Below are 13484 nucleotides of genomic sequence, written 5' to 3'. Positions count from 1 at the left end.
CTCAGAACTGCACTGGAGTGTCAGCCTGGATTTTTGTGCTCAAGTCTTCTGGATTGGGACTTGAACCCACGACCATTCTTTGGCTCAGAGGCAAGGGTGCTGCCCACTGAGACACTGACTGACACTCAGAAAGCCTTGTATTTCTGACAAAAGGTCAAGGACCTGAAACATTAACTCTGTTTCTCTCTCCACAGATGCGAAGTGTTTCCACCATTTTCTGTTTTTAACTTGCATTTCTATAGCGCCTTTCACAGCCTCAGGACGTCCCAAAGCGCTTCACAGCCAATGAAGTACTTTTTGAAGTGGAGTCACTGTTGTCTCTTCTTCTTAGGCAGTCCCTCGGAACCGAGGATGACTTATCACTGTTGTAATAGAAACATAGAAACATAGAAGATAGGAGCAGGAGTAGGCCATTCGGCCCCTCGAGCCTGCTCCGCCATTCAATGCGATCATGGCTGATCATCCAAATTCAGTACCCTGTCCCTGCCTTCTCCCCATATCCCTTGATCCCTTTAGCCTTAAGAAATATATCCAACTCCTTCTTGAATATATTTAATGTATTGGCTTCTACTGCCTTGTGTGGTAGAGAATTCCACAGGTTCACCACTCTCTGGGTGAAGAAATTCCTCCGCATCTCAGTCCTAAATGGCTTACCCCTTATCCCTAGACTGTGACCCCTGGTTCTGGACTCCCCCGCCATCGGGAACATCCTTCCTGCATCTAGTCTGTCTAGTCCTGTTAGAATTTTATAAGTAATGTAATGTAGGAAACGTGGCAGCCAATTTGCGCACAGCAAGCTCCCACAAGCAGCAATGTGATAATGACCAGAGAATCTGTTTTTTAGAGATGTTGATTGAGGGATGAATATTGGCCAGGACACTGGGGATAACTCCTCTGCTCTTCATCGAAATAGTGCCGTGGGATCTTTTATATCCACCTGAGAGAGCAGACAGGGCTTTGGTTTAACAACTCAGCCGAAAGCCGGCACCTCAGACAGTGCAGCACTCCCTCAGTACTGCACTGCGAGTGTCAGCCTAGATGTTTGTACTGAAGTCTCTGGAGTGGGACTTGAACCCACAACCTCCTGACACAGAGGAATCATAGAAATTTATGGCACAGAAGGAGGCCATTCGGCCCATCGTGTCCGTGCCGGCCGACAAAGAGCTCTCCAGCCTAATCCCACTTTCCAGCTCTCGATCCGTAGCCCTGTAGGTTACGGCACTTCAAGTGCATATCCAAGTACTTTTTAAATGTGATGAGGGTTTCTGCCTCTACCACCCTTTCAGGCAGTGAGTTCCAGACCCCCACCACCCTCTGGGTGAAAGAAGATCTCCTCAACTCCCCTCTAATCCTTCCACCAATTACTTAAAATTTTCCTTTTTCTTCTCTTTCCCACTCTCTCTCTCCTCCTGAATAGATGGGCTGCGCGCACACACACACGCACACACGCACACGCACACACACACACACACGCACACACACACACACACACACACACACACACACGCACACACACACACACACACACGCACACACACGCACACACACACGCGCACACACACACGCGCACACACACGCACGCGCACACGCACACGCGCACGCGCACACGCACACACACGCATGCACACACACGCGCACACGCACACACACACACACACGCACGCGCACACGCACGCGCACGCACGCACACACGCGCACACACACACACACACACGCACGCGCGCACACGCACACACGCACGCGCACACTCACAAAAGGCCTTCCGCAGTCTCACCCGTTCTTCACATGTCAGTGTCGACGGGATTTAAAAAAAAATTCATTGATGGGATGTGGGCGTCGCTGGCTAGGCCTGCATTTAGTGCCCATCCCTAATTGCCCTTGAGAAGATGGTGGTGAGCCGCCTTCTTGAACCGCTGCAGTCCGTGTGGTGTAGGTACACCCACAAAGGGATATTCAACTGTGAAGTGCATCGCCACAACCTTGTGCTCACCTTAAACACTCTCCAAGTATCTTCATCTCTCTCTCTACCTTTTTAAAAATAAATAACCCTGCTTTGACCAAGCTTTTAATCACCTTTCCTGCAAAGGCTCATTCTGTGTTCCTCCTCCCCTCCCCCGGTCTGTTTCATTCACTCACTTTATTTTCCCACCTCCTGATATGAGGGAGCCAAATCAATTAGATTTTATTTCTTTAATTCTTCTATCCACCCCCCTCCATTCTCGCTGGAGAAGGGAAAATGAGGGAGGAGGAAGAACAAAAGGGAAGCTGTTTTCAACCATTTGTATTGGATTTTATATTCCCTTTAGTGCAGGAGATTGAGGGGTGAGCTCATCCAAAACTCGGCTGCCCGTGTCCTAACTCGCACCAAGTCCCGTTCACCCACCACCCCTGTGCTCGCTGACCTACATTGGCTCCCCATTAAGCAACGCCTCGATTTTAAAATTCTCGTCCTTGTTTTCAAATCCCCCCATCCTATCTCTGTAACCTCCTCCAGCCCTACAACCCTCCGTGATCTCTGCGCTCCTCCAATTCTGGCCTCTTGCGCATCACCGATTTCCATCGCTCCAGCATTGGCGGCCGTGCCTTCAGCTGCCTGGGCCCTAAGCTCTGGAAATCCCTCCCTAAACCTCTCTCCGCCTCTCTCTCCTTCTTTAAGATGCTCCTTAAAACCTACCTCTGTGACCCAGCCTGTCCTAATATCTCCTTATGTGGCGCGGTGTCAAATTTTGTCTGATAATCGCTCCTTTGAAGCGCCCTGGGATGTTTTTACTATGATAAACGTGCTATATAAATACAAGTTGTTGTTGTTGATTGAAATGTTAAAAGGATTTGATAGGTTAGATACAAAGTGACTATTTCCTCTGGTGGGGGAACCCAGAACGAGGGGCCATAACCTTAAAATCAGAGCTGGGACATTAATGAGTGAAATCGGGAAGCACTTTTCCCACACAAAGGGTGGTGGAAATGCGGAACTCTCTCCCCCAAAAGGCGGTGGATGCTGGGGTCAATTGGAGCTTTCAAGACTGAGGCCGATAGATTTTTGTTAGGAAAGGTTTCATGTGAAATGGAGCAAAGGCAGAAAGATAGAGTTAAATCAAATCAACTTTTATTGTCATTGTTAGTGCACAAGTGCAGTACAACGAAATGTAGGCTTGCGGCTCCCGAGAGTGTACATTTAGATTAAGACATTTAAACATTCAACATACATTTGGCTTGTAATACATTAACATTAACATAACCATAATAAAGTGCATTGGCAGATGTGCAGGCTTTAGAGTTTATTTGTGGAGTTCAGTAGGATGACAGCCCTGGGAAAGAAGCTGTTCCTAAATCTGGTCGTACGGGTGCGAATGCATCTGTAGCGTCTCCGAGATGGCAGGAGGGCGAACAGACTGTGGCTGGGGTGGGTAGGGTCTTTGATGATGGTCTGTGACCTCCGTAAACAGCGTTTCTGGTATATGTGCTCTATGGTCGGTAGTCGGGTGCCGGTAATGCGTTGGGCAGTTTTGACTACCTGCTGCAGGGCTTTCCGGTCATAGGAGCTACAGCTGCCATACCATACTGTGATACAGTTCGTCAGGATGCTCTCTATTGTGCAGCGGTAAAAGTTAGAGAGGATCAGGGGTGACAGGTTACACCCCTTCAGCCTCCTTAGGAAATATAGGCGCTGCTGGGCCTTCTTCACCAGAGAGGAGGTGTTGAGGGACCAGGAGAGGTCTTCCGTGATGTGGACTCCGAGGAACTTAAAGCTGTCCACCCTTTCCACCACAGCCCCATTGATGTGGATGGGGGTGTGACTTCCGCCTTTGGACTTCCTGAAGTCCACAATGATTTCTTTGGTTTTCTTGATGTTAAGGGCCAGGTTGTTATCGGCGCACCACTTCACGAGATGCTGGACCTCCTCCCTGTAGGCTGACTCATCATTGTTGGTGATCTGGCCTACTACCGTGGTGTCATCTGCAAACTTGATGATGGTGTTGGAACCATGAACAGCCACACAGTCGTGGGTGAAGAGGGAGTAGAGGAGGGGGCTCAGCACACCTCCTTGTGGGGCCCCCGTGTTCAGGGTCAGGGGGGGGGAGGTGTGGTTACCTAATTTGACAGACTGGGGTCTGTTTGTTCGGAAGTCCAGGGTCCAGTTGCAGAGGGAAGTGTTCAGGCCAAGAGTTTGGAGTTTGGTAACCAGCTTGTTGGGGACGATAGTGTTGAATGCTGAGCTGTAGTCTATGAACAGCATTCTGATGTAGGTCTCCTTACCATCTAGAGTCGACCTGCAGATCAGCCGTGATCTAATTGAATGGGCTCGGGGGGATTCATGGCCTCCTCCCGTTCCTAATGTTCCTACTTTAAAAATATATATTGGGTTACTTTCACAACTCGCATAATCTTTTCAATGATGGAGAAAAATATTGTTAATTTATTCAAAGAAAGAAAGAAAGATTTGTATTTCTACAGCACCTTTCACGACCACCGGACATCCCAAAGCACTTCACAGCCAATGAAGTACTTTTGAAGTGGAGTCACTGTTGTAATGTAGGAAACGCGGCAGCCAATTTGCGCACAGCAAGCTCCCACAAACAGCAATGTGATAATGACCATGGTGTGGAGATGCCGGAGCTGGACTGGGGTGGACAAATGTAAGAAGTCACACAACGCCAGCTTAAAGCTGTTGGACTATAACCTGGTGTTGTGTGACTTCTTACATTTGATAATGACCAGATCATCTGTTTTTAATGATGTTGATTGAGGGATAAATATTGGCCCCAGGACACCGGGGAGAACTCTCCCCCTGCTCTTCTTCGAAATAGCGCCATGGGATCTTTTATGTCCACCCGAGAGGGCAGACGGGGCCTCGGTTCAACGTCTCATCCGAAAGTCGGCAACTCCGACAGTGCAGCACTCCCTTTGAGATTTATATGCTCAAGTCTTTGGAGTGGACTTGAGCCCACACAACCCTCTGGCTCAGGTCCACTGAACCCCAGCCACTCCCCAACTCAGCTAGTGTACTCTTTTGGGTATGAACAAATAAACTGTAAATTAACAAAAATACATTAAATGAAACTTAACAAATTAAATTGAAATTTGAATGGCCGGGGTGATGATGCACTCCAGTCCCCGCAGCGCCCACCAGTTGCGGAAGGCCTCGAGCGTGCCGGCGGACACCGTGTGCTCCATCTCCAGGGCCACCCGGGCGCGAATGTGGCCGGGGAAGAGAGGCAGGGCAGTCGGGCCGAACGACCCCCTCGACCACCCGCTGCCTGGACCAGTTAATGACCACTTTGGTCAGGCCCGGGAGCAGTCCCACGAGGAGGTCCTCCGACCTGCCCGCTCCCCTCTGCACCGGGTGACCAAAGATCAGGAGCTCAAGCTCGTGTATGGCTTAAAAGAAGTATTGCCTGTATTTGAGTTAAAATGGTGCCTGAGTGCTCCACAGAGTTCAATGAAGAGGAATTCACCACAATGTGGGGATAATGGGATAAAACCAGTTCAACAACAGCCATGTGGGGATGGGCCTCGTTGTGCGTTCCAACATCGGGGGAATTGCTGTGGTCCACTGTGACATTGTAAAAACCAATCTAACTTCTATCGGAATATAACGTGGAGAAATGTGAAGTTATCCACTTTGGTAGGAAAAATAGAAAAGCAGAGTATTTTTTAAATGGTGAGAGATTGGACCTCTTGCATTGTTCCACGGAAGCTCAGCGTAAGCTCGAGGAACAGCACCTCATCTTCCGATTAGGCACTTTACAGCCTTCTGGACTCAATATCGAGTTCAACAATTTCAGATCATAACCTCGGCCCCTATCACATACTGTATATATTTTCTTTTTTTTACCCACACCCTTTGTTTGGCCATTTTTTCTTCCCTCCCTTCAGCTGTCCTTCATTCTGCCAGCGCAATTCACACCCCATCTAGAGCCATCCTTTGTTCCTTAACCTGTCCCATTACCACCGCCTCTCGCCTTGAATATCTCTTAATGTCTCTCAATGTCTCTCAATCTCTCCTGCTTTCTATCCTATCACTGACCCTCCCTTTTGTTCTTTCATCGCCTCCCCCTTTTCCCAGCCCCTGAACCTGCTTTCCATTTCCTGCTTTTTTCCAGTTCTGACGAAGGGTCTTCGACCTGAAACATTGACTCTGTTTCTCTCTCCACGGATGCTGCCCCTGGCCTGCTGAGTTTTTCCAGCGTTTTCTGTTGTTATTTCGGATTTCCAGCATCTGCAGTATTTTGCTATTGTATTAGAGATTGGGAAAAGTTGGTGTTCAGAGGGACCTGGGGGTCCTTGTACACAAATCACTGAAAGTTAACATGCAGGTACAGCAAGCAATTAGGAAAGCAAATGGTATGTTGGCCTTTATTACAAGAGGATTTGATATAAGAGTAAAGACGTCTTACTGCAATGATATAGGGCCCTGGTGAGACCACACCCTGGAGTACTGTAATAGAAACAGAAAATGCTGGAAACACTCAGCAGGTCAGGCAGCATCTGTGGAGAGAGAAACAGAGTTAACGTTTCAGGTCGATGACCTTTCATTCGAACTAGAAAAAGTTGGAGATGTAACAGGTTTTTAAGCAAGTGCAGGGGCAGGGAGAGGGGGGAGGGGACTAAAGAACAATAGGGGAGGTCTGTGATTGGGTGGAAGGCAGGCGAGATTAAATGGCAAAAGGGATGATGGTGCAAGGCAAAAGGAGATGGTAATGGGACAAGTTAAGAAACAAAAGATGAGTTTAGATGAGGTGTAAATGGGGATGGCAGAATCATTAGCAGCTGCCATGTGAAAGGATAGGGGCCGAGGTTATGATCTGAAATTGTTGAACTCGATGTTGAGTCCAGAAGGCTGTAAAGTGCCTAATCGAAAGATGAGGTGCTGTTCCTCGAGCTTACGCTGAGCTTCCGTGGAACAGTGCAAGAGTCCGAGGACGGAGAGGTCAGAGTGGGAATGGAGCGGAGAATTAAAGTGACAGGCGACCGGAAGCTCGGGGTCCCCCTTACGGACTGAACGGAGGTGTTCCGTAAAGCAGTCACCCAATCTGCGTTCAGTCTCCCCAGTATAGGGGAGACCACATCGTGAGCAGCGAATACAGTATACTAGATTGCAAGAAGTACAAGTAAATCACTGTTTCACCTGGAAGGAGTGTTTGGGGCCCTGGACAGTGGGAAGGGGGGAGGTAAAAGGGCAGGTGTTGCATCTCCTCCGCTTGCACGGGAAGGTGCTAGGTGAAGGGGAAGGGGAGGGGCTGTTGGGGGTGATTGAGGAGTGGACCAGGGTGTCGCGGAGGGAGCGGTCCCTTCGGAATGCTGAAAGGGGAGGTGAGGGGAAGATGTGTTTGGTGGTGGGATCAAGTTGGAGGTGGCGGAAATGGCGGAGGATGATCCGTTGAATGTGGAGGGTGGTGGGGTGAAAGGTGAGGACAAGGGGAACCCTATCGTAGTTCTGTATACTGGAGTACTGTATACAGTTTTGGTTTCCTTACCTAAAGAAGGATATATTTGCCTTAGAGGGATTGCAACGAAGATTCACTAGATTGATTCCTAGGATGGGGGTACTGTCTTATGAGGAGAGATTGAGTGGACTAGGCCTATATTCTCTAGAGTTTAGAAGAATGAGAGGTGATCTCATTGAAACGTATATAATTCTGAGGGGGATTGACAGGGTAGATGCTGAGAGGTTGTTTCCCCTGGCTGGAGAGTCTAGAACTAGGGGGCACAGTCTCAGGATAAGGGGTCGGCTATTTAAGACCGAGATGAGGAGAAATTTCTTCACTCAGAGGGAGGTGAATCTTTGGAATTCTCTGCCCCAGAGGGCTGTGGAGGCTCAGTCGTTGAGTGTATTCAAGGCTGAGGTCGATAGATTTTTGGACTCTAGGGGAATCAAGGGATATGGGGATCGGGCGGGAAAGTGGAGTTGTGGTCGAAGATCAGCCATGATCTTATTGAATGGCGGAGCAGGCTCGAGGGGCCGTATGGCCGACTCCTGCTCCTAATTCTTATGTTCTTATATTGCCCCCACCGACCAACTCCAACAGTGTTGGCATTGGAGGGCTTGCAGCACCACAACATCACCGCTAGGGGGTGCTGCTGAGCGCCCCTTCCTCTGATAGCACATCGGCGCCACCAGCAGGAATGGAGCTGATTTGCAGCTTCATAAAGTAAGATACAGTGTGCACTTCAACATAAACTTATAAATCATAATAGCACGTGTAAATGTCTCAAAGCACTCCATGTACTTATTTACATTGTTGACGGCTGTTGCATAGGCAGATATAGCAGGCATTTGTGCACATATCAGCTGTGGCTCAGTGGGCAGCACTCTCTCTCGTCTCTGAGTCAGAAGGTTGTGGGTTCAAGTCCCACTCCAGAGACTTGAGCACATGAAAGCCAGGCTGACACTCCCAGTGCAGTGCTGAGGGAGTGCTGCACTGTCAGAGGTGCCGTCTTTCGGATGAGACGTTAAACCGAAGGCCCCGTCTGCTCCCTCAGGTGGACGTAAAAGATCCCACGATCACTATTTCGAAGAAGAGCAGGGGAGTTCTCTCCGGTGTCCTGGGGCCAATATTTATCCCTCAACCAACATCACTGAAACAGATTATCCGATCATTAACACATTGCTGTGTGTGGGAGCTTGCTCTGTGCAAATTGGCTGCTGCGTTTCCTACATTACAACAGTGGCTCCACTTCAAATAGTACTTCATTGGCTCAAAGTGCTGTAGAAATGCTTTTACAGTAAGATCCCAAGTTGGGCAATGTTAATCTGCTGGGCGGGGCGGGGCGGGGAAATGTTGGCCAAGATAGCAGAGAGAATTTCCTATTCACGTGGAGGTCGGGTAATTCCTTAACCTCTACCTGAGCCACACAATTAGGGTTTCAGTTTAAGGCCTCATTAAAAAGCTTAAACTGTGCACTCAAGCCCTGGGGTGTGGTTTGTAGTTGCCACGTTCTGACGCTAGGGAGGGAGTGCTCCTGGCTGAGGCAAGCTGACCCATATAGCTCTAGTGGAGAAAGAACTTGCATTTATACACTGTAGCACCTTTCACTGACCTGAAACATCTGCTTCTGTCTCTCTCTCTCTCCACAGATATTCCTGACCTGCTGAGTGTTACCAGGATTTTCTGTTTTTAATCCATTTTTAATGATGTTTATTGAGGGATAAATATTGGCCAGGGCACCGGGGAGAACTCTCCTTCGAAATCGTGCCCTGCGATCTTTTACGTCCACCTGAGATGGCCAGCTGGGGCCTCGGTTTAACGTCTCATCCGAAGGGGCAACAATTTCTGAAAGTGTAGCGTTAAGATGTCAGTGTTGATTACGTGCTCAAGTCTCCGGAGTGGGATTTGAACCCCTGACCTGCGGTGCTTGTGGTAAGAACGATACCAAGTGAACCGAAGCTGACATTCCATTAGCAGGTACTGGAAGCAAAAACCAACTAGCTTAAAATAGCTCCAACCACCTCAGTAAGTCAGGACTGGAACTTTTTAATCATGTCCTGTTCATTTGTTTTTTTAATATGGATGACGGCCAGTGAGCGATGACCAGCACGGAACGCGTGACATTGATCCTAGATTCCCCGAACAGCAAAAAAAAATCTCCGTGTGTAAATGCGTTCACCCGGTCTGACACTGAGCTGTACAGAGCTGTCGCTGCCAAGTTCAGTCTCTGGCCTGTGCTGCGTTACCTGATTAAGAGTCTGCAAAGGGATAGAGACAGGTTTAGTGAGTTGGCAATAAGGTGGCAGATCAAATTGAAAATGTCAAAAACTGAGATTGATAGATTTTTGTCGGGTAAGGGTACTAAAGGTTACGGAACCAAGGTGGGTAGATGGAGTTAAGGTACAGATCAGCCACGATCTAATCGAACAGGCTTGAGGGGCTGAATCCAGTATGATTTGGACAGGTTGGGTGATTGGGCAGATGCACTATAATGTGGATAAATGTGAGGTTATCCACTTTGGTGTCAAAAACAGGAAGGCAGATTATTATCTGAACGGCAATAGATTGGGAGAAGGGGAAGTGCAACGAGACCTGGGTGTCCTTGTGCACCAGTCGCTGAAGGTAAGCATGCAGGTGCAGCAGACGGTTAAGAAGGCAAATGGTATGTTGGCCTTCATAGCGAGAGGGTTTGAGTACAAGAACAAGGATGTCTTGCTGCAGTTGTACAGGGCCTTGGTGAGACCGCACCTTGAGTATTGTGTGCAGTTTTGGCCGCCTTATCTGAGGAAGGATGTTCTTGCCATGGAGGGAGTGCAGCGAAGATTCACCAGACTGATACCTGGGATGGCAGGAATGACGTATGAGAAGAGATTGGGTCGATTGGGCTTATACTCGCTGGAGTTTAGAAGAATGAGAGGGGATCTCATTGAAACTTATAAAATTCTAACAGGACTAGACAGACTAGATGCAGGAAGGATGTTCCCGATGGTCGGGGAGTCCAGAACCAGGGGTCACAGTCTAAGGATAAGGGGTAAGCCATTTAGGACAGAGATGAGGAGGAATTTCTTCACCCAGAGAGTGGTGAACCTATGGAATTCTCTACCACAGAAGGCAGTTGAGGCCAATTCATTAAATATATTCAAGAAGGAATTGGATATATTTCTTAAGGCTAAAGGGATCAAGGGATATGGGGAGAAGGCAGGAACAGGGTACTGAATTTGGATGATCAGCCATGATCGCATTGAATGGCGGAGCAGGCTCGAGGGGCCGAATGGCCTACTCCTGCTCCTATCTTCTATGTTTCTATGTTTACCCCTTATGATCTCAGCCGAGGCTGCAGTGAGGCCCCACAAATGGTCTCAGTGATCTTGGGTGCGGGGCAGCAAAGACAAACCACCACTCCTAGTTGCTATCCCATTAATGTCGTGTGGGTGCTGGGCAACATTGGAGTTTAGACGAATGAGAGGGGATCTTACTGAAACATATAAGGTTCTGAAGGGGCTCGACAAGGTAGATGCAGAGAGGGTGTTTCCCCTCCTGGGGGAATCTATAACTAGGGGGGCATAATTTCAGAATAAGGGGGCACCCTTTTAAATCGGAAATGAGGAGGAATTTCTTCTCTCAGAGGGTCGTGAATCTGTGGAATTCTCTTCCCCAGAGAGCTGTGGAGGCTGGGTCATTGAATATATTTAAGGTGGAGATAGACAGATTTTTGAACGATAAGGGAGTCGAGGGTTATGGGGAGCGGGCAGGGAAATGGAGTTGAGGCCAAGATCAGATCAGCCATGATCTTATTGAATGGCGGAGCAGGCTCGAGGGGCCGAATGGCCGACTCCTGCTCCTACGTCTTATGTTCTTATGTTCAAGGGCAGGAAAGGGAGTGGCCGTGAGCCCGTCCCCCATTCGGCCCCGCCTCCCCTGCCCACGCACACTGGTCAATCAGCTTGCTGGCACTGACCATCTTGGCAAGAACATGGAGACTAGCCTCCTGGCGACACGGGCACAGGCCTGGATAGTTTAAACGTTCCAGCTTTTGTTTCTTCCATTTATTCATTCTCGGGATGTGAGCATCGTTGGAGGGGGCTGAACAAAAGGAGCATAGGAACAGGAGGAGGCCATTCAGCTCCTCCAGCCTGTTCGATTAGATCGCGGCTGATCTGTACCTTAACTCCATTTATTGCCCATCCCTAATTGCCCCTTGAGAAGGTGGTGGTGAGCCGCCTTCTTGAACCGCTGCAGTCCGTGTGGTGAAGGTGCTCCCACAGTGCGGTTAGGGAGGGAGTTCCAGGATTTTGACCCAGCGACGATGAAGGAACGGCCGATATATTTCCAAGTCGGGATGGTGTGCGTGACTTTTACACTTTTACAGGAACCTGGAGATGATGGCGTTCCCAACCCAAAAAAGATTGATTGGATGCAAAAACTGATTTTAGATGTCCGGGAGATTAATCTTCAATTCCAGGATGTCCCTGGAGGGTTGACGTTTAACTGCCATCTGAAGCGGCCTCGTCGGCCACTCGGTCGTGTCAAACCGCTTCAAAGTGAACGCGGACTGCAGCGGCTCAAGGAGGAGGCCCACCACCACCTTCTCAGGGCAGCTAGGGGATGGATAATAAATGCCGGCCTCGCCCACATTCCAGGAATGAACAAAAAAAAACCCAGCACCGGGCACAGCAGGTTATTGGGGAGAGCGAAGGGCAGGCTGGTTTAGGGAAGGAAGTGGTGAAGGCCTGCTGTTCTGTGGGGAGCTGTCTCGCCTGTGCTTCGTGCTCGTCACTCCGCACTGATTTCACCCTCCCGCTAGAGGGCGACTCTGAGTCACCAGTCTCCAGCAGGTCTTAATCCAGCTCTGGACCCAAACGCAGCAATTCTGTACGATAGAACTAGACAATTTCATTCACTTTGCCTCCAATTTCCACCCTTCCCTCAGCTTCACATGGTCCCTCTCCGACTCTTCCCTTCCCTTCCTCGACTTCTCCGTCTCCATCTCTGGGGATAGGTTATTGACCAACATTCACTACAAGCCCACTGACTCCCACAGCTACCTGGACTACACTTCCTCCCACCCCGCTTCCTGTAAGGACTCTATTCCATTCTCCCAGTTTCTCCGTCTCCGCCGCATTTGCTCTGACGATGCCACCTTCCACACCAGTGCTTCCGACATGACTTCCTTTTTCCTCAACCGAGGATTCCCCTCTACCGTGGTTGACACGGCCCTCGACCGGGTCCGTTCTATCTCCCGCACTTCTGCCCTCACCCCTGCCCCTCCCTCCTGGAACCACGATAGGGTTCCCCTTGTCCTCACCTTTCACCCGACCAGACTCCACATTCAACGGATCATCCTCCGCCATTTCCGCCACCTCCAGCATGATCCCACCACCAAACGCATCTTCCCCTCCCCTCCCCTTTCAGCATTCCGTAGGGACCGCTCCCTCCGAGACACCCTAGTCCACTCCTCTATCACCCCCCAGCACCCCTTCCCCTTTGCCTGGCACCTTCCCGTGCAAGCGCAGGAGATGTAACACCTGCCCTTTTACCTCCCCCCTTCCCACTGTCCAGGGCCCCAAACACCCCTTCCAGGTGAAACAGCGATTTACTTGTACTTCTCGCAATCTAGTATACTGTATTCGCTGCTCACGATGTGGTCTCCTCTACATTGGGGAGACCAAACGCAGATTCGGTGACCGCTTTGCGGAACACCTCCGTTCAGTCCGTAAGGGGGACCCCGAGCTTCCGGTCGCCTGTCACTTTAATTCACCGCTCCATTCCCACTCAGACCTCACCGTACTCGGGCTCTTGCATTGTTCCACGGAAGCTCAGCGTAAGCTCGAGGAACAGCACCTCATCTTCCGATTAGGCACTTTACAGCCTTCCGGACTCAATATCGAGTTCAACAATTTCAGATCATAACCTCGGCCCCCATTACATTTTTATATATATTTTTTATCCACACCTTTGTTTTGTGCCCTTCCCCCTTTTTCTCTCTCCCACATGGCAGCTGTCTCCCATTCTGCCAGCGCATTTCACACCTAATCTAGAGCCGTCTTTTGTCTC

Source organism: Somniosus microcephalus, chromosome 6 (genome assembly GCF_052327205.1).
Source record: "Somniosus microcephalus isolate GS21.2 chromosome 6, FLI_Smic_1.0, whole genome shotgun sequence".
Taxonomy (NCBI): Eukaryota; Metazoa; Chordata; class Chondrichthyes; order Squaliformes; family Somniosidae; genus Somniosus; species Somniosus microcephalus.
Note: the sequence above shows the minus strand (reverse complement) of the source record.